At 39.1% G+C, this 25,679-nt stretch overlaps 2 long non-coding RNA genes across 2 annotated transcripts in view; one reads left to right on the top strand and one right to left on the bottom strand.

Annotated features, from left to right (window-relative positions):
- The window catches only part of LOC138736790 (uncharacterized), a 45,571-nt gene extending 41,501 nt beyond the window's left edge, over window positions 1-4,070 (bottom strand). The window contains exon 1 of the long non-coding RNA XR_011340576.1: window positions 3,952-4,070. This is a non-coding gene — a long non-coding RNA (uncharacterized lncRNA). The remainder of the gene's footprint in view (window positions 1-3,951) is intronic.
- On the top strand, window positions 1,071-23,755 carry LOC138736791 (uncharacterized). Its single transcript, XR_011340578.1, has 3 exons — window positions 1,071-1,173; window positions 20,490-20,624; window positions 23,709-23,755. It is a non-coding gene; the product is annotated as an uncharacterized lncRNA (long non-coding RNA).
- Window positions 23,756-25,679: the final 1,924 nt, after the last annotated feature.

The following is a 25,679-nucleotide window of genomic DNA, read 5'->3' on the forward strand; positions in this document are numbered from 1 at the left end:
TTAATGAGAGTTTAAATGTTAATTACATTTCAGTTTCAGATGTTTTGCTTTTCCTCACTGAATTGTTTTATGTTCACTTAGCCAGTTATAGTACTATCGATATGTCCAAGAGTGCTTTGGCGGCTTTCTTGACTCTACGAGACACTGAACACTGTTGGGAATCATCCCCTGATTTCAAAATTCATAAGGGGAGTATTTCACTTACATCCGCCTATGCCACGTTATCACGCCATCTGGGATATTAAAGTTGAGTTGGATTTGCTATGACATTTGTTGCCAGCGTACACTTTGGACTTACGTGACTTACCTTGGAAATTGGTCACGCTCGTGGCCTTGACTTCAGCCTAAAGAATACAGACCTTAACTTGTTTACACTTGGACTATATCATTTGGGAAAATTATGTTGTTGAATTTCATGTTCATGACTTGTTGAAACATAATAAACCTGGTGGTGTGGAAACAGTTTAGATTGTACACTTATCAAGAGGATGAAAGATTATGTGTGGTGTGGTATTTGAGACAATATATTGAATGTACTCAGGATATCAAAGGGAAAGAGAGATTCTTGCTTGTATGTTACAGGAAACCACATCAGCAGGGATCCTCTCAGACCTTGACCAGGTCGCTAAAGAGGACCACGAGGTTGGTCGGTGTGGATACTACTCGGTTTTGGACTCAATCAACCAGAGCGGCAGCTATGTCTACTGCTAGTAGAGCGGAAGTCCCCATTTTGGATTTCATCCATCAGGCAGGATGGTCGAACAAAAGAACATTTAACAGGTTTTATAATAAACCTCTGAGGATGGAGGGGAAAAATCTCACTGCAGCAATTTTACAGGTTGCCAAATGAATTGTGCCTCTTCCTGGAGGTCCATTGATCTACACTCTGGTCTTTCAGACCTTGTGAAAAAGAGACCACTGAGTTTTGAAATCTCATATTAGCGAACCAATGAGCATTACAAAAAATAATGGAGCCCTCCCATAATTAATTTGAATGTTGATAAGGTAGTTTCTAGTGTTGCATGTATGCCTCACAATAAAATGCTCTTTTGACAGAATTATTCCAGAGATCATCTTTTTCAAGATTCAAAGATTGGCTGCATATGCGCAGATGGGATTTCATATTATCTTACCACTCCCATTACTCAAATAATAATCATCAAATTTGAACCAGTAAGTTTTCGTTTAATACTCCATTATATTTTATTTTCAATTCCAGTGCTGTATTGAAACATAAAATCCAGTTGCAATCATCCTAGGTTCAATGCTGCTCTGCTCTGCAGGGTTTTACTGACCAGACCTAAAATTGATGGCTTCAAAGGACTTTTAAACAAGCCAGTGGTGTTTCTTTTTAAAATCCTGCAACCATGTGTGCAAGAAGGCAGTGCTTGTGCTAGGCAGTGTATCATGAAGGGGGTTCAAATTTGAGGGGAGTGGCAGACTGGTACAGGGCACCAGAATCTGGAAGAACACCCTCCTCCCACACCCCCACTTGCAGGAAAAGCATATGAGATAACCCTACAGGACAGTGACCATGGCAGTGGACCAGCGAGGGGCACAGCAGCTGAAGGGCTCACATAAGCTGTGGGCTGCTGGAGATTGGTTTAAATGAATTAGGCACAAGTCCAGGATTCAAGAGGGTGCAGGAGGCAAGCAGGGCTTCTAAAGGGCCTCAGGTGCTGAAGGCAAACGGATCTTATTGGAGGTTTGGAACTCCTGATCCATAAGCAGCTTGATGGTTTGAACCGGAATATGTGCGGTTGTAGAGGTGGCAGAAGCACTGAAGGTGAATCGACGGACACTCAGTGTCTCTAAATGGACTCTCTCTATTTTTTAAAAGCACCAGGCAATGCTCATGGAGAGCCTTTGTCTTATAGTTGAAGTATTTCATGTGTATTACATTTTTCATGTATTATTATGTGACAATAGAAAGGAACATTTGAATCTTTGGAAAATAAAGAAAATTTGAAATAGTCTGACTTCAACACCTACAGGAAGCTGATGTTTTATCTTCTAGAACTTTTTAGCCTTGTTTTATTGAATACATCGTAACTACTTTTTGCACCTATACTGCAAAAGCCTGTTCATCACTAGACCATGTAAACAGGCACAATAAATGGCAGTAGAATTTTATAAAAATAGTTATGTTCCTTTTAAACTCACTGTAGCAACAGGATAGGGTTAAGATTGGGCCATTCATCTTGCTTTCTGTCTAACTGACCTTTATTTTATAAATTTTGTGTCTAGAAGCAAAGATTATTTCACAAAATCTTCACTTTGAAGTCCTTGTATATCCATGTTTCAGTGCTATAAGCTTACCCGCATCACTGCACAAGCCCACTGCTCATATTATGCCATTGTGTACTTTGTTAAAGATAGCATGAGGTTATTTGTATCTCTGGACCTATGATATCTGGAGATATCATTCAATACATAGGCACAGTATTGTAAGCCCTAAATATAAATTAATTTTTCATTTGCATAATATGAACTTTGAACTGAAGGTGATGTTGGTTCAGTAATGATCTCCCTCAAGTTATTGTAATGTACGTGGTAGAATTAATGCACAGAAAGGCAAGTTAAACCATCATGTACATTTCAACACAAAATATCTATTTAGCCATTCCCAGTTCTCAGTTCTTTGTCTATAGCCTTCAAGTTAAGAGAATGTTAATTCCTGTAATTTTTAAGTGAGGATATCAGTCTCAGGTCATGAATGCAAGATTCACTGCAGTACAGCTGGGGCATCCAGAAGGGCCTCAAAGTGCTGGAGACCCAGGTCCCATCTTGCATTCATGTGTCCTCTTTGTGAAGCTTGCATGTTCTCCTGATGAATATGTGGCCTTCCTCCAACGTCCCAAAGACATGCAGGTTGGTACACTGATTTGCCATTGCTTCTGGTGTACAGCCACAAGGTAAAATCCAAGAGGAGAAAATGAGAGTACAGAGAGAATATAAAATGGATTAATAGAGGATGAATGCAAATGAGTGATTGATGGTCAGAGTGAACAGGGAGCTAAAGGGCCTATGCCCCTTCTGTATTGCTCTTTAACTCCATCCTCACCACTTGTTTGGTGAAATATTTTCCTCAAGTCCCCAAAATTTCTTCCTATTAATTTATATCTATGCCCACTAATTTTGTTGAGGAAGAGTTTTCATTCTTTCTTGAACTTCATGAAACCTTCCAAGAATTCATCCATCTCAATTAAATCTCCCTGCAGGGTCCATTGTTCCCTGGGCAGTTTCTCCTCATTACTTTAGGAAAAAATGTGATTAGTCTCGAAGGAATGCAAATAAATTTTAGTAGAATAGAGCCAGAGTTCGAGAATATATTTTTTCATAAAATGTGTTAACCAGGAAAGCACGTGATATTCTCACAATGAGCTAATTATTGTTGGTTATGTTTTTGAAGTCATAGTATCAGAAAATGATTGGCATATGCCAGTTCTTGAGAGCATCATAGTTTAATTATAAGCCTTGTTTCTTTGCAAACCTTGATGCAATTTTTGTCAAATTTAAGTGAATTCAGTTATCTGCATTCAAATTCAAATTTTAGGCCTTAAGGTGAATTTCAAGTATTAAAGGAATAATGACATTTTAGTGAAATAAATGATAAAATTGGAAGAGTCATCAATGTTTTATCGACAGTAAAAGTATCCTGGCTGAAATTAAGGTCAAAACTGCAATAATGAAGCTAACATTGAGAATTTATTCTTATTCTTCCTTGCAAAGAGATAATTCTCATTATGTCATGACAACATACCTTCAGTATCTATGGTGATCTTAACCCCCACATATCCTGCTTCGCCTCCACACAAAAGCAGCTGAGGTTCTCTGCAGTGTTTATTTTTAAAATGAGCTAATATGTGGCATTATGACCGGCAATAGTTACATACAGAAAAAAAGGTTTGTACCAAAACAAAATATTTACCAAGGTATTGGCTCACTTACATCTCCATTGCATAATGATGAAAATTCCATGCAAGATGTCTGTAATTAGTTGGAGTCTGACTTTAAAATGCAACCTTCAGGGAGATTTCATCTTAGTCTCTTCAGAAGTTTTCTGGAATCAGCTCGATTGAGGAAGGAAAAAAATGTTTGGCTCATTCACTTGACTTTTATATGATTTCATTGCCTATCTCATCAATCTTTTCAAGGCTGCCTACAGCACGAACTACAAGAGAAAACAGACAAGAACAGCAGGCCATGGAAACTACGCACAGAAGAACACCAACAGTTGTTTTGCCTTTAATTCTTCCTTCTGAAACTAATCTTTCACCATGCGCACTGATTAAATTTAAATTTAACTTGTGTGTTTGAACACTGAAAACTCAGCTCATTATCCTTCCGATCTGCAATTCTTTAATGATAATGAATTTATGGTCACATCCATTTTACAGTGTACATATGCACCCAAACTATCACTTGCTACAACTGAACAGGTGTTTTTAAAACATACTACAAGAACAACTAAAATATATATACTTAATTGAATTAAAAAATAGGCAATAAATGCATTTATCCTTATGTAGAAAACAGATTCAGCAAGTGCCACCAGTGGGGTCCAAGTAGTCCCCAAGCAGAGGTTCAGGAGTCTAATAGCAGTTGGAAAGAAACTGTTCTTGAACTGAGAGCTTCTGCTTTTCAAACTACTGAAGTTAGTTACTTGTCTATATTAATGCCAATACACTATTGATCAACCAACTCCCATTTTCCATCCATATCACTTCATGATTCCTGATTTTCCTCCTCTCATTACATTTAGTAAAATGTTAAGGAAATGCTTTGGAAATTTAAACCCATTATAAATGAATAAAAGCACCAGTTGAGAACATATTTACAGCCAAAAACAACCTGCATCATATTTTTCAGATGTTGACGTTATAATAATATTTCCGACTCCCACACAGAGTTCCTGCAGAGAGCCATGATTAAAAGGAAGTATGGGAATGCTGTATAGCAATAATATTATAAAGTTAACTCATGGATTTTCTGCACTTGAATTTGATTTACCTGTGGGCTTGACAGGACACCAATTTTATTTCAAATAGCATTATTTTTAAACAAATTTTTTAACACTTAATGGTACTTGTAATATTCCATTTAAAGTACACAGCTTGGTTGTTAAATTGACTGACTGCTTTAGATTCTTCTGAAGACTCCACCAGTCAATCTTGGCTGGCTGTTAGAGCACTCCATGGATGCCTTATCATACATAGCCAGACAAGTTTTCATGAAACTTGCATCATGCGTACATTGCTACTATTTTACCTTAGTGTGTATAGGGTTGCAATAAATTATTATCACAAGAAATCCAAATGAAAATAACACATGTAAAACAAATGAGGTGCTGGGAATTGCTCTTCATAAGTTACAGTGTCCTCCATAATAATGCTTAGCTCAGACACTTTTTTTCCCTTTATTTGCCCCTGTGCTCCTCACTTTGAAATATGTAATCAAACAATTTACATGTAATTAAAGTGCACATTCCAGATTTTATTCAAGGTTATTTGTATACATTTTGGTTTGACCATGGAGAAATTACAGCAATTTTTACATAAATGGACACAATAATGTTTGGGAGATATGGCTCCACAGGTGTTTGTGAATATTCAGGTATGTTTAATTTCTTCATTGGTGCAGGTATAAGAGGGCTACACTTACTTCTAAGGTTTTGATCACCTTTGGAGTCTGTAGTTGTGATTTTTCAACATGAGGACCAGAGTTGTGCCAATTAAAGTCAAAGAAGCCCTTATGAAAACAAGAATAAAACAGTAAGAGACATCACCCAAACATTAGAATTCCTAAAATCCACTGATTGGAACATGATTAAGAAGAAAGTGCATACTGGTGAGCTCAGTAAACACAAATGGACTGGTGTTCTAAAAAAAACGTCCACTGCAGATAGAACCATAGAACACTACAGCACAGAAACAGGCCCCTTCCACCCTTCTAGTCTGTGCTAAACCATTTTTATTTTGCATAGACCCACCGACCAGCATGCAGTCTATCACCCTACATAGATTTCCCATCCAGATGCCTGTCTAAATTCTTCTTAAATGTTAAAATTGAGCCTGCTTTCACATCCTCAGCTGACAGCTCATTCCACACTCCCACCACTCTCTATCTATACCTCTATCAAATTTCCCATTATCCTTTTACAATCCAGGGAATAAAGTCCTGAACTGTTTAACCTTTCCCTATAACTCAGTTCCTGAATTCCAGACAACATCCTAGGAAATCTTCCTTGCACTCTTTCTATCTTATTGATATCTTTTCTGTAATTAGGTGTCCAAATCTGCACACAATACTCTAAATATGGCCTCACCCCAATGTCTTATACAAATTTACCATAACATCCCAGCTCCTATATTCATTACTTTGCTTTTTGAAGGCCAATATGCCAAAAGTTCTCTTTACAACCTTATTGATCTATGATGCCACTTTCAGGGAAGTATGTATTTTTATTCCTAGGTACCTCTGTTCTCCTGCACTCTTCAGTGCCTTATCATTCACTGTGTATGTCCCTTCTTGGTTTGTCCTTCCAAAATGTAACACATCACACTTGCCTGCATTAAATTCCTTCTGCCATTTTTCCAGCTGGTCTAGATCCCTCTGCAAGCTTTGAAAACCTCTTTGTTGTCCACAACACCTCCAATCTTAGTGTTTTCTACAAACTTGCTGATCCAATTTAACACTCTATCATTCTAGATCATTGACATAGATGACAAGCAACAATGGTCACAACACTGATCCCTGTGAGGCACACCACTAGTCACATGCCTCCAGTCTGAAAAGCAATAATCTACCACTACTCTCTGGCTTCTCCTGTCCAGCCATTGTCGAATCCAGTTCACTATTTCACCCTGAATATTGAGCATCTGAACTTTCCTGACTAACTTCTTATGTAGGACCTTATCAAAGGCCTTACTAAAATCCATGTAGACCATATCCACAACCTTTCCTTCATCAACTATCCTGGTAGCCTCCTCAAAAAACTCTACAAGATTGGTTAAACATAGCCTACCAGGCACAAAACCATATTGACTATCACTAATCAGATTCTGGCTAGCCTCAGGGAATTTTATGGAGTCACAACTAGAAGAGGGCACAATTCAAGATTATTTATAATCTGTGGTAATCTGTATGGTTTGCCAGATGTGCCTGGTAGGTTGACTCCCCCAACAGTATCCAAAATGTATACTTGATATTGAGAAAACAGTCACAAGAGCATTCTTCTCTGCCTGACCCTTTCCCTCTCCCTCTCTTGACTGCCCCAACAGTATCCAAAATGTATACTTATTATTGAGGAAACCGTCACAAGAGCATTCTTCTCTGCCTGACCCTTTCCCTCTCCCTCTCTTGACTGCCCCAACAGTATCCAAAATGTATACTTATTATTGAGGAAACAGTCACCAGAGCATCCTTCATTGCCTGTCCCTTTCCCTCTCCCTCTCCCTTTCTTGACTGCCATCCACCCTCCCTCCTTCTGCCTCCTCAGTGTAATAGTGTCCCTGTAACTGCTGACTATCTCCTCCTCTCCCTCCCAAATGATCTGGAGTTCATCCAACTCCAGCTCCAATTCCTTAACTTGGCTTATCAGGAGCTGCAGCTGGATGCACTTCTCGCAGATGAAGTTGTCAGGGACACTGCTGGCTTCCTTGATGACCAACATTCTGCAAGAGGAGCATTCCCCTGCTTTGGCTGCCATTCCCACTTAGTATGACTAGCAGAACAAAATATATGATATCTAAAACCTGCCCTTATCTGTGTCTGCCTGCAGAATTCTTTTTGTTCCTTAAATAGTGTGCCACTTTCTTACTTCAACTCCTACTATCCCTCACTTCTTACTTTTTCTCATCAAAGCCCGTTGAACCAAAACTTTTTTTCACTCTGCCACACAGTCCCTCACTTTTATAGTGATAGCTTTTCTACCAATCAGCTTATAGCTGCTGCCTCGCCCCTTTTTACATTCTAACTTCTGCCCCTCCTCAAGTCACCTGACCTCTCTTGCCCCAATAAGCTTCTTCCTCCCATCACTGAAGCCTGTTGAGCCAAAGAATTATCACTCTGACCCAGTCCACTCCAGCAATGACTGATTTAATACAGTCCCTCACTTTTTAGTGACGCTCAGCTTCTTCCTCCTGTCAGCTTCTCACTGCTGCCTCGCCCCTTTTTAAATTCTAACTGCTGCTGCTCTTCAGGTCACCTGACCTCTCTTTCTCAAATCAGCTTCTTTCTCCAAGAGGAATTGACAGAAAAAAAATAGCATACTGAAGAAAAATTCCCAAATGCCTGTCTGACAGATCAGAAACACTCTTCAGGAGGCAGGTGTGGATGTGTCAATTACAACTGTCCACAAAAGACTTCATGGGTAGAAATACAGAAGCTACACTGCAAGATACAAACCACTAGTTAGCCACAGAAACAAGATGGCTAGATTACAATTTATGAAGAAGTATTTCAAAGAGTCTGAAGAATTCTGGAAAAAAAATCTTGGGGACAGATGAGACCAAGATTAACCTGTATTAGAGTGAATGCAAGAGCAAAGTATGGAGGTGTAAAGGAACTGGCCAAGATCCAAAGCATGGTGGTGAGAGTGTTATGATCTGGCTGCCAAAGGTTCTGTTGCACTTATCTTCATTGATGATGTAACGGAGTAGCAAAATGAATTCTGAGGTGTATAGAAACATCATATCTGCTCATGTTCAAGCAAATTCCTCCAAAGTCATTGCACGACACTTCACCCGACAGCAAGACAATAATCCCAAACAAAGGAAATTTTCAAAACTAAATATTGGAAAATTGTTGAAAGGCCAAGTCAATCACTCAATCTAGATCCAATTTAGCATGCCTTTCATATGCTGTAGAAAAATACTTAAGGGAACAAGCCCCAAGACAAGCAGGAGCTGAAAATGGCTGCAAAAGAGGCCTGGCAGAGCATTGCCAGAGAAGATACTCATCACCTGGTGATGTCTATGAATCACAAATTTCAAGCAGTCATTGTAAGGAAGGGATATGCAACAAAGTGCAAAACATGACTACATCAATAAACATACCATTGCTATGTCCCAAATATTGTGGTGCCCTGAAATGAGGAGACTATGTATAAAAAAATGCTGTAATTTCTACAAGGCTAAACCAAAATGTTCACAAATAACCTTGAATAAAATCTTGAAGGTGTATTCTAATCATGTGAATTGTGTGATTACAAATTTAAAACTGTGGAGCACTTAGGCAAATAAAGGGAAGTGAGTGTCTTTGTCCCAAATATTATGGAGGGCACTATATGTACTAGGAAATCCATGATTGTAAAACATAGATATATAATCAAGAATTTCACTTTTTCAGTGTTATTATTTTGAATTCAACTGTTGAATAGTTGATTATTTAAAAATGATGTGTGACCAAATTAATTGTAAATATTTTATCAAGTATTCATCAAGCAGCGTGAGTACTGATAATGTGGTTACCTTAATGAGCATATACCTCCCATTTCAGTTATATTCAGGTTGCATATATTATGCCTTTTATGTTTTCTATTTAAATGTTGATGGCCTTCTTGTACTGTAACAAATAATATTTAAACTAATGATCATTGATTCAAAAATGTCATTTTGCTATTAGCTTGAGACAGGTATATAGAATTCTTTGCCACTTCAGGACAACATCCTCATGGACAAATATGCACTAAAAAACTTTCATTTTGAGTTTGACCTGGAATAACAGCTAATGATGAGGTCATTTTAAATGTACAGTAACTGCTTGGTAAAATATTTTAATATTTCAAGACATAAAATCATTAATTTTGCAGAAAAGACAAGCTGGTGGGGCATTATCAACTCAGAAACCATATAGCTGCAGCTCATAACAACCAATGGGCATTTGTGATCACAGTCTGTCTGATCAGGTTCTTGTCATGTCTGTAATGCCCCATTTGCAGTACTGACAACTTATAAAATAAGAAATACACAAGCTGAAGATTGTACACCAAGGCTTGAAAGATGATAAGGCTACATTGCAATCAGATGGAAATAAGGTGGGTTCATCTTGATGCAAAATTGTCAGTGGGACCCAATGGAGGGACATGCATGAACTTTATGCTCTGAGTTCACTATTCCTGATTTCACTGTCAGTCAATGGTCATTACACTGTTCATATATTATGGTAAATGCAAAGTTTAAATGTGCATATCATGAATCATTATATTACAAGTGAGCCATTCAGCTCATCAGTTACATGCAGATTCTATCCATCTCATTAACATAGAAAGTAAAAAGATGAAGCTTTGAAATTGATCCACATGACACTGTAAAATTTGTAACTTGTCAACCTGAAAATTACCCATTTAATCTGACTCAATCCTCCATCCATTGCAATATATCTCTTCCAGTGTCTTGAGATCTTATCTTGTGTGTCTTCTTTTTATTTGATAATTTGTTAAATCTCTTTTGGACATCCAAATATGCCACATCTACTGGTTCCTTTTTAAAAAAAAATGCTTTTCTCTGAATTAACTGTCAGCCACCTACTCATTTTTTTTACAGCTATTTACATTGTGAAATTATTGTAATTAGTTCAAACTTGAAATTCAGAGCTTTTCAGATTTTCTATTCTGTGCCAAACCATCATTCTGCCTAATTCCACTGAGCTGCACCCAGTCCATAGTCTTCTATACCCATCTCATCATGTATCTGTCCGAATTTTTCTTAAATGTTAAAATTGAGCCCGTATTCACCACTTCAGCTGGCAGCTCTTTCCACACTCCCACCACCCTCTGTGTGAAGAAATTCCCTCAATATTGACCCTAAGCTTCTCCCCTTTCACCATGAACCCTTATCTGGTTTGTATCTCACCTAACCTCAGTGGAAAGAAAGACTACTTGCATTTACTCTGTCTATAGCCATCATAATTTTGTATACCTCAAGCAAATTTCACCTCATTCTCTATTGGTCTGAATTAAATGAAATTTGCCATTTTGCAGCTTATATTTCCAGCTGGTCCAAATCCCTTTGCAAGCTTTGTGAGCCTTACTCACTGTCCATATCACCTCTAATCTTTATGGCATCTGCAAACTTGAAAATCCATTGATATAGATGACAAGCAACAAGATCCTTGAGGAACATCACGAGTCACGGCCTCTAGTCAGAGGCCATCATCCACTACGATTCTTTGACCTCTCCCATGAAGCCAATGTCAAATTCAGCTTATTATTATGAATACTGAGTGACTGAACCTTTCTGGCTATCTTCCCACATGGGACATTGTCAAAAATCTTACTAAAGTCCAAGAAGATAATATCCACAGCTTTTCCTTTGTCATCGTTCCTGATAACATCCTCCAAAAACACTATAAGATTTGTTAAACACAAAGCCACATTGACTATCCCTAATTATTTTCTGACTATCCAAATACTTGTATATCTGATCTCCTAGAACAGCTTCTAATAACTTAGCCTATAATTCCCTAGATTATTTTTGGAGGTTTTGTTTTTAAACAATGGTACAACATGAGCTCCCCTCCAAACTTTCAGTACCTTATTCAAGGCTTAAGATATTTTAAATGCTAGGGCCCTTCAGATTTCACCTCCTGCTCTTTAATCTGTGTAGATTCCATGACCTCACTGCTCGTTGGCCTCACTTCCCTCGATTGTGTGCCAGTTTTCTGAATAAATATAGATGAAGAAAACTCATTTAAGGTCTCCCCATCTCTTCTGGCTCCATACATAGCTGACCATTCTGATCAACAAAAGGATCAATTTTGTCCTTACTATTTTTTTGCTCTTAATATACTTGTAGAAGCCCTTAGGATTATCTTTCACCTTTTCTGCAAAAACAACCTTCGGTCTTCTTTTAGCCCTCCTGATTTTCCTCCTCAGTTTTTTTCCTCTGTTTTTTGTTAATATTCCTCAAATATCTCATTTGCTCCTTGTTGCCTTACACCTCTCTCCTTCTTAATCAGATCCTCAATCTCCCTCAAAATCCAGTTTCTTATGCTTTTTAACTTGGCTTTTTAATTCTAATGGGAACTCTTAAAATGTCACTTTGAAGGCCTGCCACTTACGAGCACATGCTTGCCAGAGAGAAAAAAAAAATCCCAATTCACACTTTCTAGAATCTTTCTCATTTCGTCAAAATTGGCCTTTCTCTAATTTCTCAATTTCTAATTTCTCAAGGACCAGACCTATACTTTTCCATAATTATCTTGAAACCAACTGGACCCAAAGTATTCCCATAAACATACCTCTGTTATCTGTCCTGTCTCGCTCTTGGATCTCCTAATAGAAGATTAAGTATTGCACCTTCTCCAGTTGGTATATCAATATGTTGATTTAGAAAACTTCCATGAACACATTTGACAAACTCTTCGCTATCCAGCCCTTTTACAATATGGGAATCCCAGCCAAGATGTGCAAAGTTAAAATTGTCTACTATCACTACTTTATGTTCCAGCTGCTGGCTGTTATTTTCCTGCAGATTTGCTCCTCCAATTCTCGCTGATATTAGATGGTCTATAATACAATCCCATTAATGTGGTCATACCTTTCCCATTCCTCAGCTCCACCCATAAAGCCTCAGTAGACAAGCCCTCTGGTCTGCCCTGTCTGAGTACAGCTGTGATAACCACCAGCAGCTGTATAAAGCCAACAAGACACTTAGGGGAGTTCAATGGTTCGTCAGCATTGAAGACATCCTCTTAACCATTAAAGATATGGCCACTGATGAATTTCTAGCCAACACCAATATCGAGATCATTGAAGATTATGATATGATTATTTAATTGTCTTTCTTCCCTGATTCTTTTTCTCCTTCATCCTACAGTTCATTTAATTCATAACCTATATATGCTACAAGGATGGACTCTTTATAAGTCATGTGTTTTCACCATGACCTTACCCTTGTGCCTTTTTTTTCTTTCAAATTGCCTAGAACTCCTCCTGGATCAGGCAACAGCAGCTCCGCAGAAGCAGAGCAGGATGATGAAAACATCCATTTACTCCATCACTCAGTTGTTCTCACTGTCATAGAAAATAATTGAGAGGCAGGGTTTTTACATTGGGAATGAATCTCCAGGCTACTACCTGTGCCACATGCTAGGAGAATAATGCAGGTTAATACATGGCTCAGGAGATAGGACAGATTTTCTTTTCAGATTTTTGAATCATTGGACTATCTTCCAGTGAAACTGGGAGCTGCACCATCAGGAGGATTTGCATCTGAACTGGAGGGGTCTAATATCCTTGCGAGAATGTTTGCTGGTGATGTTCCAGGGGGTTTAAGCAAGAGTGCCTGGGAGATGGGAAAGAGAGCATCAGAGTGAGATGTGGAGTGGGTGTGGAAAATATATTGTTAAGCCTGCAGACAAAGACAGAAATAGAAAGGTTGAGCTTGGTAGAAATAATGTTCAGAGTTGTGCTTATTTTAATGCAAAGAATGGTGAATGAGTTTAGAGCATAGATCAGAACATGGAATTAAGATATTGTGGCCATTTCCTCAATGTTCCAGGGTTCTGTTGTTTTAAATTTAATAGGGGGGGGAGGAATAAAAAGGAGTGGGGAGATGTTTCTCATCAGAGAAAGTATCACAGCTGTGCTGAGACAGAGCAGATTGGAGAGCTCATCTTCTGAGGTTATCTAGGTGGAACTGAGGAATGGGCACATTAATGGTTGCAGGAGGGGCAGGTCTGGCAGCCCAATGTTTCAGGGTTATGTTGCTTCACATGCAATAGTATGGGGGTGGGGGTATTTGAAAGGCAGAGAAGTGGTTTTGCTCATCAGGAAGAATATCACAGTTGTGCTCAGGCAGGAGAGACCAGAGGGCTTATCTACTGAGGTTTTATGGGTGGTGGTGAGGAACAGGAAAGTAATTATAAACTGCCCAATAGGCAATGAAAATTGGAGGAGCAAATATGTCGAGAGATGGGAGACAGCTGCAGGAAAAATAAGGTTGTGATAGTAGGAGATTTTAATTTTCCTCATATTGACTGGGACTCCCATTTTGTAAAAGGGTGGGATGTCTTGGAGTTTGTCAAATGAGTTTATGAAAGTTTTCTGAATCAATATACAGCAGAACCAACCAGAGAGAAAGCAATACTAAATCTCTTATTAGAGTACAAGAGAGGACAGGTGACAGAGATTGTTTAGGGGAACATTTAGGGTCCAGTGATCATAATGCCATTAGTTTCAAGTTAATTATGGAAAAGGATAGGTATGGGCTTCAAGTTGAGATTCTAAGTAGGAGAAAGGCCAGTTGGAAGAAATGAGAAAAATATCTAGAATGTGGGTATTTGGATAAGTTATTTTTGGACAAGGATGTGCTAGGTAAGTGGAAGACCTTCAAAGATGAAATTTTGAGAGTACTGAATTTGTATGTTCCTGTCAGGATAAAGGAAGTTAGCAGACATTGGGAACTTTGGTTTTCAAAGGAAATTGGGGATCTGGGTTGAAAGAAGAGAGAGGTTTATAGCAAGTATGGGCAACACAAACCAAATGACACTTAAGAAGTATTAAAAAATGCAAACAAAAACCTCCAGCAAAAACTTAACAAGATAAAAAGAAGACATGAGGTTGCTTTTGCAGACAATGTGAAGGAAAATCCTAATGGTTTCTACAGGTATATTAAGAGCAACATGATAGTAAGGGACAAACTTGGTCTCCTTGAAGATCAGAGTGTTCAGCTTTGCATGGAGTCAAAAGAGATGGGGAATATCTCAAATATATTTTTTTGCATCAGTATTCAGGATATTAGCACAGAGATGAGGGAAGTATGGAAAATAAGCAGTGAGGTCATGAAACCTATACAGATTAAAGTGATGGAAATACTTGCTATTTTAAAGTAAATAAGAGTGGATAAATCCCCAGGATTTGACGAGATATTCCTTCGAACCTTGAGGGAGGCCAGTGTAGCAATTGAAGTGGCTCTGGCAGAAATATTTAAAATGATTTTGCCACGGATGTGGTGCCAGTGGATTGCAGCAGAACCCTTGTTGTTCTGTTGTTTAAAAAGGCTCCAAAAGTAACCCTGGTCAATGAGCCTGATGTCAGTAGTAGACAAATTATTGGAAGGTGTTCAAGAGATTGGATATACAAGTATTTGGATAGCCAGAAACTGATTAGTGATAGTCAATATGGTTTTGTGCATGGTAGGTCACATCTCATAGAGTTTTTCAAGGAGGTTAGCAAAAAAGTTGATGAAGGAAAGGATATGTATTTTGTCTATATGGACATCAGTAAGTCCTTTGACAAGGTCCCACATGGAAGGTTAGTTAGGAAGGTTCAGACACTCAGTATCCATGGTGAAGTAGGAAACTGTATTCAACACTGGCTGTGTGGGAGAACCCAAAGAGTGATGGTGGATGATAGCTTCTCAGACTGGAGACACATGTCTGGTGGTGTGCCTCAAGGATTGGAGCTGGGACCATTGTTGTTTATCCTCTATATTAATGATCTGGATGATAATGTGGTAAAGTGGATCAGCATGTTTGCAGGTGACACTAAAATTGGAGGTGTTGTGGACAGTGAGAAGATTTTCAAAACTTGCAGAGGGATCTGGGCTAGCTGGAAAAAAAAGTGCTGTAAAATGCCAGATGGAAATGATGGAGATAAATATGATGTGATGCATTTTGGACACATTCTGGAAGGACAAACCAAGATAGGACATATACAGTAAATGGTAAAGAGTGCAGTAGAACAAAGGAATCTGGGAATTTAGATGTATAATTCTCTGAATGTGGCATTACAGGTAGATAGGGTTGTGAAGAGAGTTTTTGGCATAAATCAAAATATTGAGTATAGGAGTTGGGGATTTTATGATAAAATTGTATAAGACATTGATGAAGCCAAATTGGGAGTATTGTGTGCAGTTTTCGTCACCTAACTACAGTAATGATATCAATAAGATAGAAAGAGTGCAAAGAAAATTTACGAGAACTGAGTTTCAGGGAAAGGTTAAACAGCTAAGGACTTTATTCTCTGGAGTGTCGAAGAATGAGAGGTGATTTGATAAAGGTAAAATATTTAAAATTATGAGGAGGATAGACAGAGTAAATATAGGAAGGTTTTTTCCATTGATGGTATGTGAGTTACAAAGCAGAGGACATGTGGTTATGGGTTAATGGGGAAATGTAAAGGGGGAACTTCTTTACACAGAGAATGGTGGGTGTGTGGAATGAGCTGCCAGCTGAAGTGGTGAATTCAGGCTCAATTTCAACTTTTAAGAGAAATTTGGATAGGTACATGGATGCAAGATATATGAAGGACTATGGATTATGTGTAGGTCAGTGGGACTAAGTAGCAAAATGGTTCAGCATCGACTAGAATGGCCAAAGGGGCCTGTTTCTTTGCTTAATATTCTATGGTTCTATATTACAGTCAGCAGGAAACGTAGAGGCATATTTGAAAACAGCAGGAATTTGCAAGAAACATAAGATTTGTGATGAAGGGTGGCTTGGGATTCTCATACAATTCAGGAGCTCCGGTGGGCGGGCTGTCGAGATGACATTTTGCAGTTGTAGTGTCGGGTGCATAGATAGGCGGGCAGCTTTGCAAGGATCTGCAGTCAGGGCATCAGGAACATGGATGATTGGATGGCTGAGGTGAAGCTTCGTAGCCAGTGTTGCCAAGAGCTTGGATGGGCAGGTAGCAAAGGTGAAGATTTGCTATTGGGGCATAGGGAGTTCAGAAGGGCAAAGGGACAGGGCCAAAAATAGGGGAGTTGACTTTAACATGGAATATATAGAAAATATGCAATTTTTGAGGCAAAAAAGGGAAGGGTCAACTTTTACAAAGGAGCAACTATTACATGAATATATATGGTAGATAGCAAGAGCAAAAGATTAGCAATGGTCAAAATTAGTCATCTTGAAAATCATAAAAGCCATTTTTTGCATGGAGCCAAATGAGGCAGATGTGATCATAAATGTTCTTTTTGCATCTTTCTTTACTCAGGAGATGGATACAACCTATAGTATTGATGTAAAATGGCAGTGAGGTCATTGACCTTATACAGATTGCAGAGTAGGAGGAGCTTATGCCTTGAGGTACATAAGGATAAATAAATCCCCAGGGCCTGCCAAGATATTTCCTCAGGCCTTGAATGAAGCTTATGCAGAAATTGCAGTGGCCCTAGCAGTGGTATTTAAATTGTTCCAAGCCACAGGTGAAGTTGTCAGAAGAACTGGAACAATTGTTGAAAGGTAAGGGATCGAATATATCAGTAGTTGGAGAGAGAGGGACTGATGATTAGGGATAGTCAGCATGGATTTTTGCATGGTCATTGTCTAACCAATCTTTCAGAGTTTTTCATAGAGTTTCCAGGAAAGTTGATGTGAATGTTGTCTACATGGACTTTAATCAGGACTTTGACAAGGTTCCTCAAGGGAGCTTGGTTGAGAAAGTTCCTCAATCAGTACCTAGAATTAAGAAGTAAATTGGATTTGACATTATCTTTGTGGGAGAAGTCAGACATTGGTAATAGATGATTGCCACTCTGACTGGAAGCCTATAACTAGTGGTGTGCCTCAAGGATCGGTGCAGGGTCCATTGTTGTTTGTCATTCCATATAACAATCTGGATGTAGTAAATTGCATCAGTACATTTGCAGATGACTGTTTGGTGCTATAATGGACAGCGAGGAAGGCTTTTAATGCCTTAATTCAGATTAGTGCAAATTATTTCACTGTGGGCAGATGAACCAAGGGAGGACTTGCATGGCAAATGGTTGGGAACTGCAGAGAGCTATAGCAGTGTGACCTGGTAATACAGGTACTGAATTCCTTGAAGGATGGATCACAGGGAGATAAAGTTGTAAAGAAACCTTTGGCACATTAGCTATCAAACATCAAAATATTGAGTACAGGAGTTGGGATGTTATGTTGAAGTTGTACAAGACAGTGATGAAAACAAATCTGGAGTTTTGTGTGCAGTTTTGAACACCTAGCTACAGAAAATATATCAGTAAAAATCAATAGCGACACTGTCAGAGCTGCTGTATTAGATGCCCTCCACTGGTTTGGATATGGGGTGAATGATGACTGGAGACACAGAACTCCCCTGCGGGGTCCTACCTCCAAGTCCTACTGCTGATGGTTCCGTGCATGGTTTAAATTTCTTGTTAAGGAGCCAACAGTGTTTTATTGGACACAGGGTCTGTGTCCAAGATGGCAGTAGACATGAGGGCTTGCAGACTTTGGGGGAGCAGCAGACTGCTGCAGGGCAGAAAAGAAATGGAGAAAACATCTCCCCATTGAAAAGGAGAGGCAAAGGAGATAACCCTAAGGAAAGTGACCACCATGGCAGAGCAGCGAGCATCTCTGCAACTGAAGGACAGACAAGTGGCAAGCTGTAGATAACTCACAGATGAGGAACCCAGACAGGCTGCAGGTGAAAAACCAGGCTGAAAACTTTGTATAAAGGCTCATAAGACTAGGCATCAGATCTGTGATTTGAGAGGGTGCTGAGGGCAAGAAGGACTCCCGAATGGCCCTGCGCGCTAAAGGCTTCCTCATTGTGTCAGAGGTTTGGATCTGGGCTTAAGTTCCCAATGATTTGAACTGAACTGGAGTCTTGTGCGGCTGTTGGGAGCACTGGAGGTGAATCAAAAACACTTGGTGACTCTCGGTGGCTCTTTTTCTCTGACTGTAATGGGCACTGGTCAATGCAAATGGAAAATCTTTGAATTATGGCAGACTAAAAGCAATGTTGTGTATTATTACATTTTTGCTTTATTTCATGACAATAAATAATATCTGATGTGAGTATCTGATCTGAAAGGGGGCAAAGAAAATTTACAAGGATGTTGCTGGGACTTGAGGAGCTTATTCCAGAAACTAGTAATGAACAAACATTACCCTAATATTAATTCAAGATTTAGTTTATTGTCATGTAGTAAAAGCAGTATTACATGAAATTGCCTTTTGTTTCGGTAAGGCAGACAAATTCGCCATTGGCAGAAAATGCCTGAAACGACTCTTACAGTCAGAAAAAGAGATGCAAAAGGGAGTTCCTCCCAGAGACACCAACTGTCTTTGGATTTACCTCCAGTGCTTTCACAGCCTCCTCAGGCACACGGAGTCCAGTCCAAGCCATTGACAACCTGAGCTCCAGATCCGAACCTCCGATACAATTAGGAACCCTTCAGTGTCCTCAGCATCCTGTTGCATCTCAGTTCCAATACCAGCTACTCATTCAGCCAATTTCAAGCCACTCTTCATCAGTCCACAGCTTGGTACAAGTTCCTTGACCACAGTTTCCAGCAGCCCCGCAGCCTGAGTGTGTTCCTCCCCTCAAGTCATCAATACCCCACTGCTTGTGTGGGCCCTTCGGCCGCATAACCACTTAATGGTCTGCCACCAGGATCACTATCCCATGGGTCATCTCCTCTACTCCTTCTCAAACAAGGGTGGGAGTGGGGTAGTCTCCCCATTTTCTGATGCCCTGCACCAGTCATCCATTTCCCTGAAGTCTGCAACCCCTCATGGCTGCTGCCAATCATAGGCACCACCATTTTGGGTGCAGATCCCATGGTCACAGGATTTTAAACAAAACCACCATCAGCTCCTTTAACGGGCCTCTTAAAGCCTGTACAGAACTGATGGCAGTCGGACTGGGTCGTTGGACTCCTTTGGAGCACTGCGTCTCCTCTCCCTGTTCTTTGTGGGTCTGGGAGGACTGCTGTTACACGAATTCCAGCAGCACCACCATTTTGCATTTTGAAATTATAAAAAGTTCTGCGAGACACTGTCAATCATCATTTAACAAGGCACAGATTGGTTAAAGGGAAGGTTATATCTGAATTTAACTTTTAGAGAATTAACAACACAGAATACCAAGTCTTGTTCATCTACTATCATTCACGTGGGTTTTTGCAAAATACTTGACAAGTTCTCATGTGACCAGCAAAGCAAAAGCCCATGGAATCCAAGTAAAAGAGACATTGTGATTACAAATTGACTCAGTGGTTGTACTAGTGACTGGAAAGTGCATACATGGGGGATTCTACTGAACTCATTCCCAGGTCTGTTCCTTTCAGATGAATAACCTAAATATGGTGTTCTAATTAAAATGATACCAGTATTGTTAATGTTAAGTCCTATGTGACTGATCATACTGTGTTGTGTGATTGAGAGTACCAGTGTGTGTTATCCCTATTGCAATCTCAAGTGTGTTTTGATAAAGATCCTTCTTGTGTTCAGCCTGCGTCCAGACTCAGTGCCCAAACTTTTCCCTTCTCACACAACACCATGTGAATCATAAAGAAAGTTACAGATTGCAGAGGAGACTGCTGAGGTGATCAGAAATGTAACAAAGAGCATACGAAGTAATGCATTTGACGAGGCCAAACAAGACAAGGGAATGCACAATAAATGTGAAGTATAAAGGAACAGATGGACCTCAGGGACGTCCACAGATCATGTAAGGCTGTAGGACAGATAAATGTGCAATCAGTCATCACACTGGAACCATCTCAGTAACCCTTATGTCCAAATGACAGGTGCTATCGAACCAGATTTTGCAGTCGAATTTCTGTTGTTTTGCTGGCTTCAGAGGATTATGTGATCATCAATTAACAATTCACCAGCATTATACGCTTTCTTCACAGTTACTTTTGACATGGATCATCTGGCTGGTAAGTACACTGACTGCTTTGTTTTCAGACATGCCAAGCTTTAAACATTGTTTACAGGCAGCATTCATCTCAATTTTAAATGGGACATTTAAAATAAAACTCAGACGGGTAAGTCATGCAAATGTTAAAACCATTACTCAAGTTTAACCATTAGAAACTTCATCAGCAGTTAGAATCAAATGATCAGGACTCTTTGTTTGAGTTTGAATGTTTGCACGCACAGCTTTGCTTTCCTCTATTCAACAATAAAGCAAGCAAACCCACAAGTACTGTATGTCTCTTCACATGAGTGTTAAAATGGATTGTCTGACACAGTGTAATTGCAACTGTAGAAAAATTGTGTGACACTTATGTAACCCGTGAATGAACCCTTTTAACCAAATCACATTACTGGTAGCTAAAAAGGAACCATTTAAAAAGAATGCAGAATTACCAAGGCTTTGCTCTATCCGCTAAATCTTCAAGAATAAAAAAAACTACAAGTATTTCTTAAGTGCCTCACTTTACATTCAACTTTTTTTCTTAATTATTACTCACATTGGAAAAGAAAATTATGTTTGGAAAGGGCAAATAATTTATTTATACTCCCACTACTGATTAGTATCATTTGCTGAACATTTGAAGATGACAGTGGTGAGAAACATTTACAGAATCAGTGACAAATAATTTTGAAAATTAATTTTTTCTTCCCTCGTCAGTCTTTCCCAAAGGTGCCTTAAATTGTTTACTTGGACAACAATAAATTGAAGTTCAAGTTTACTCTAACCCGATTTTACAAGTTTAACCTGACGAAAGAGTTTTCTCCAGTCCTTGGTACAAAACAAGCAGACACACAACCAAATAAAACACAAGAAGACAAATTATACCTATACAGTATGTATATACATATATAAAAATAAACATACTTTGTTCAATAAATGTAATGTTTGGAGGGTTTGCTTGAGTAGTTCATCAGTCATTCAGCAATCCTATTGCCTGTGGGAAGAAGCTGTTTCTCAGCCTGGAGGTTATGGCTTTCTCTTTCCTGATGGAGCAGCTGAAAGATTGTGTGTGGAGTGATAGGGGTCCATAGTGATTTTAAAAGCCCTCTTCAAACAACATTCTCAGTAGATCATGTTGATGGAGGGAAAGGAGATCCCAATGATTATCTCTGCTGCTCCTATAGTCCTGTGGATTGATCTTCAATCCAATGCTCCACAGCAACCATACCACACTGTGATGTAGCCAGCCAGGACACTCTTGATAGGGCTCTTGTAGAAAGCCAAAAGGATGGTGGCCAATAGCCTTTGCCCATTTCAGTCTTCTCAGTAAGTGCAGTGGCTGTTGAGATTCCTAACAAGTTAGGAGATGTTGTGTGTCCAGGATAGCTCACTACTTAAGTGGATTCTGAGGAACTTGGCACTCTCTCCACTCTCCATTACAGAGTTATTAGTGTGTGGTGTAGGTGGTCACTCATGGTCCTCATGAAGTCCACAATCATCTCCTTTGTCCTATTCATGTTGAGAGTCAGGTTGTTACTCTCGAACCATTTCAAGAGATTTTCCACCTCTTCTCTGTTGTGCAACTCACTGTTGTCAGAATGCATAAATGACATAGCGTACAACCTTGAGATTTATTTTTTCCTGCGGACCAGTCAGAATTTCTACTTATTTGTAACTATAAACTGTACTCAAGAAGAAAGATATGCTTTCAAAAGAAAGAAATGTAAACAAAGAAAAAAATGTAAACGAACTGTGCAACACAGAAATAAATAATTATTCAGTAATAAATAATGTACAAAGTAAGAGTTCTTAAATGTGGGGCGATTGAGTTAGTTGTTGAGAAGTCTGATGATAGAGGGATAGCAGCTACTTCTGAACCTGGTGGTGCAAGTCTCATGGCACCTATGCCTTTTGTTTCAGCAGCAGTGAGAACAGAGCATGTTTTGGGTGGTGTGGATCCTTGATGATTGCCGGTGGTACTGGCTCTGATACTAATGTATCTCTTTCTTGATGGGAGTAACTGAAATATGCTGTGTGCAGGGTGGATGAAGTCCTCGATCCTTTTGCGTGACATCTTCAGACTACGATCCCTGTCGATCACGTCGAAGTGGGGAGGGAGATTCCAATGATCCTCTTGCCATTCTTATGCTCCCTTGAATTGATCTCCAATCCATTTCTCTGCAGCAACCTTGCCACACTGTGATGCAGCTGGCCAGGACACTCTCAATAGAGCTCCTGCAGAAGATTGACATGATGGTGGCTGGTAACCTTGCCCACTTCAGTCTTCTCAGGAAGTGCAGACACTGTTGTGCCTTCCTAAGAAGTTAAGATATATGCGTCCACGAAAGGTTTAGTGGGCTCCAAGGAACTTGGTAGTCTCCACTGCAGAGTTATTGATGCTCCTCCTGAAGTCTGCAATCATCTCCTTTGTCTTGTCCACGTTGAGACGTGTCTTGCTTCTCTTGCACCATATCACAAGATTTTCTGCCTCTTCTCTGTAGTGCGCCCCATCATCATTGCTGATGAGGTCAACCACTATTACATCATGTGCAAACTTGTTGACTCTTTTGGAGCTGGATCTGGCGATGCAGTTTTGGGTCAGTTAGCATGAACCAGTTCTGGTTACTGGAACCCAACCCTGCCTTTTTTTCCACAATTTTATTTATTCATTCAACCAGGTTATTACATACAGTAGAAAAAAGATACATATTGTGAACAATTAAACATTTTTCCATATACTTGTTATACATTTTTTTGCTACAGATAAAGCTAAATATACAAAAGCAATCTGAAATTTATCTAGTCCCAAATCTTTGAAAGGTTTCAACTTACCCAACAAGTTTACTGTGGTACAGAGGCACAGCCCATTTTTATTTTTTGCTGTGGCCAAGATTTGATACAAGATAAAGGAATAATCCATATTGAGCAGAGTATGAGCTGGATGACTTGCATTTTGCTCTGAAATAATCCAGCAGTGACCATTCATCGTTATTTTCAGTCCAATGGCAGATTGACCATATTGCAAAGGTTTTTTGAAGAACAAGAGAGAGCTAATGTATTAATTTGTTGTCTTCATTTATTCAATTCTTTCTTATTTTTGCAGATCTCAGCCTTTAATATAATAAGAAACAGGGATAAAATATTACCAGGTACAACTTTCAATTACTAATTATAAAATAATTTCCTCATTATTTTCTTTGTTTAAATATGGTATATCTAAAGAGATTGTGGTGCAAAATTATATCAATTTTATATCTCTCAACTCCCCTTTAACTTCTTTCGGCCAATCATGTTAAATATTGTTCTCTCTCTTGAGGGATAAACTTTCCTTCTATCCACCCTGTCTCAGATTCTCATAATTTTCCATTTACATTTCCATCGTGAGCAAAGGCGACATTCCTCTGTTAATTATGTTGGATAACCATACTCCTGGAAGTGGCTGAGAATCTTTTTATTCACAGAAAGGATATGTGACTATCCTCTGTTTAAATACATTTTTTTGAATGTATTACTTTCCTTTTATTGGGAGAAATTACTGTAATTTTTATTTCTTGGGATCCCTAAGATATTTTCTGAGTAAACTAATTATTTAATTGTAAATCATGTGCCCATTTCCTTTTCATTGAATGATGCAGGTTTATTTATAAATATTGGAAATTTTATGTATCTTGAGGCTGCATCTCTCAAAATCATTTGTTTTAAAGAAAACAAAAGCCTAATCTAACTTTCCCTTGTGACTTTCCTCTGTAAATACACACACTTCCTGGAAAGTACTAATCAGGAGTGCAAAAGCTAAGGTGTTACTAGCATTTTATAACTTTGTACCAAAACCTCCATGCTCTCATGCTCTCTGCCTCACATAACAAAGGAAGTATTTCCTTTTTAATGTCATTTATCTTCCTGTTGTCTTCAAGGATTTGTGGCTTTCTCTGCTCCTCTACATTTTCAAAATCTTACCATATATATCATTGTATACTACTCAGAATAGAATTGTGTTAGCTATTATTCTTTTACTCTTACCAATCTTTTCATATTTTCCTAAATCCACATATTTCATCCTCGCTACAAATCACAGAATCAGTTGTGGGAACAAAGCCACGTGGAGTTTTACTGTCAGCACACATCTAGTAACCAAAACATCTACAAAACATTGCCCTTTCCTCAGCAGATTTTAGGTAATGCCTGTTAAACTAAAATCTTAACTCTGGTTCTATCTCCAGAGATATGGACCTGCTGAGTAATGCCAACATTTTTTGCTTATTTCAAATTTCCAGCACTTGCAGTAATCTTGTGATTACCTACTGCTTCCTGCCCAGTCTGACTCAGTTGTGGATGCAACCTGCCACTTTTTTTTTGTTTCCCTTAGACTTTTCTGAATTGTTCACGATGCTGGATTTTGTTACAGTCCATATTTGTGTGTACATTAGAAATGCTACTGTTATGTGAGATTAAAGCAGGTTCAGTGGGTTCACAGAGAAGTGAGTCCAGACAAAGGCTAAACAAACAAATAAATTATCTTTATTGTACGCATGAGGAAATTGTAATGGGACAAACACAAAACAACACTTGATACTAAAACAATGGAAGCATTCACCTTGAATATAATAATCTATGATACCAGTGGCCACCTATTCTCTCTGTCACTGTGTCCCTGTCTCTGTCTGTCTGCCTGTCTCTTTCTCTCTCTTTATTACACACATGCAGTAATATTCGATAACTAACACATACTTACAAGACAGGGACTTCAATACACACTCCCACCTCCTTGTACCAACGGGGTTCCACACAATGCTAAGTATTCCCACACAATACTGTGGTCCCACTCTAAGTGTAGTGCACACCTTACCAACATATCCTCCAGTGATGTCCACCGTTCATGACCTGACATAGAACATTGTTCATAGTGAGGACCAAGGAGCAATGAGAATGAGCTACTGCACATGGTAAGCTGGGGAATCCAGCCCAGGTAATCAGTAAGTGATTTAAAGGGGCCAATGCTCTGGTGTGCTCTAACATGTTCAACCTTTATTGGGTGATGTGAATTCCAATGATGTTCCAGTTGGAGAAGTCACAT

The sequence above is a fragment of the Narcine bancroftii genome, chromosome 6, assembly GCF_036971445.1.
Source record: "Narcine bancroftii isolate sNarBan1 chromosome 6, sNarBan1.hap1, whole genome shotgun sequence".
Lineage (NCBI taxonomy): Eukaryota > Metazoa > Chordata > Chondrichthyes > Torpediniformes > Narcinidae > Narcine > Narcine bancroftii.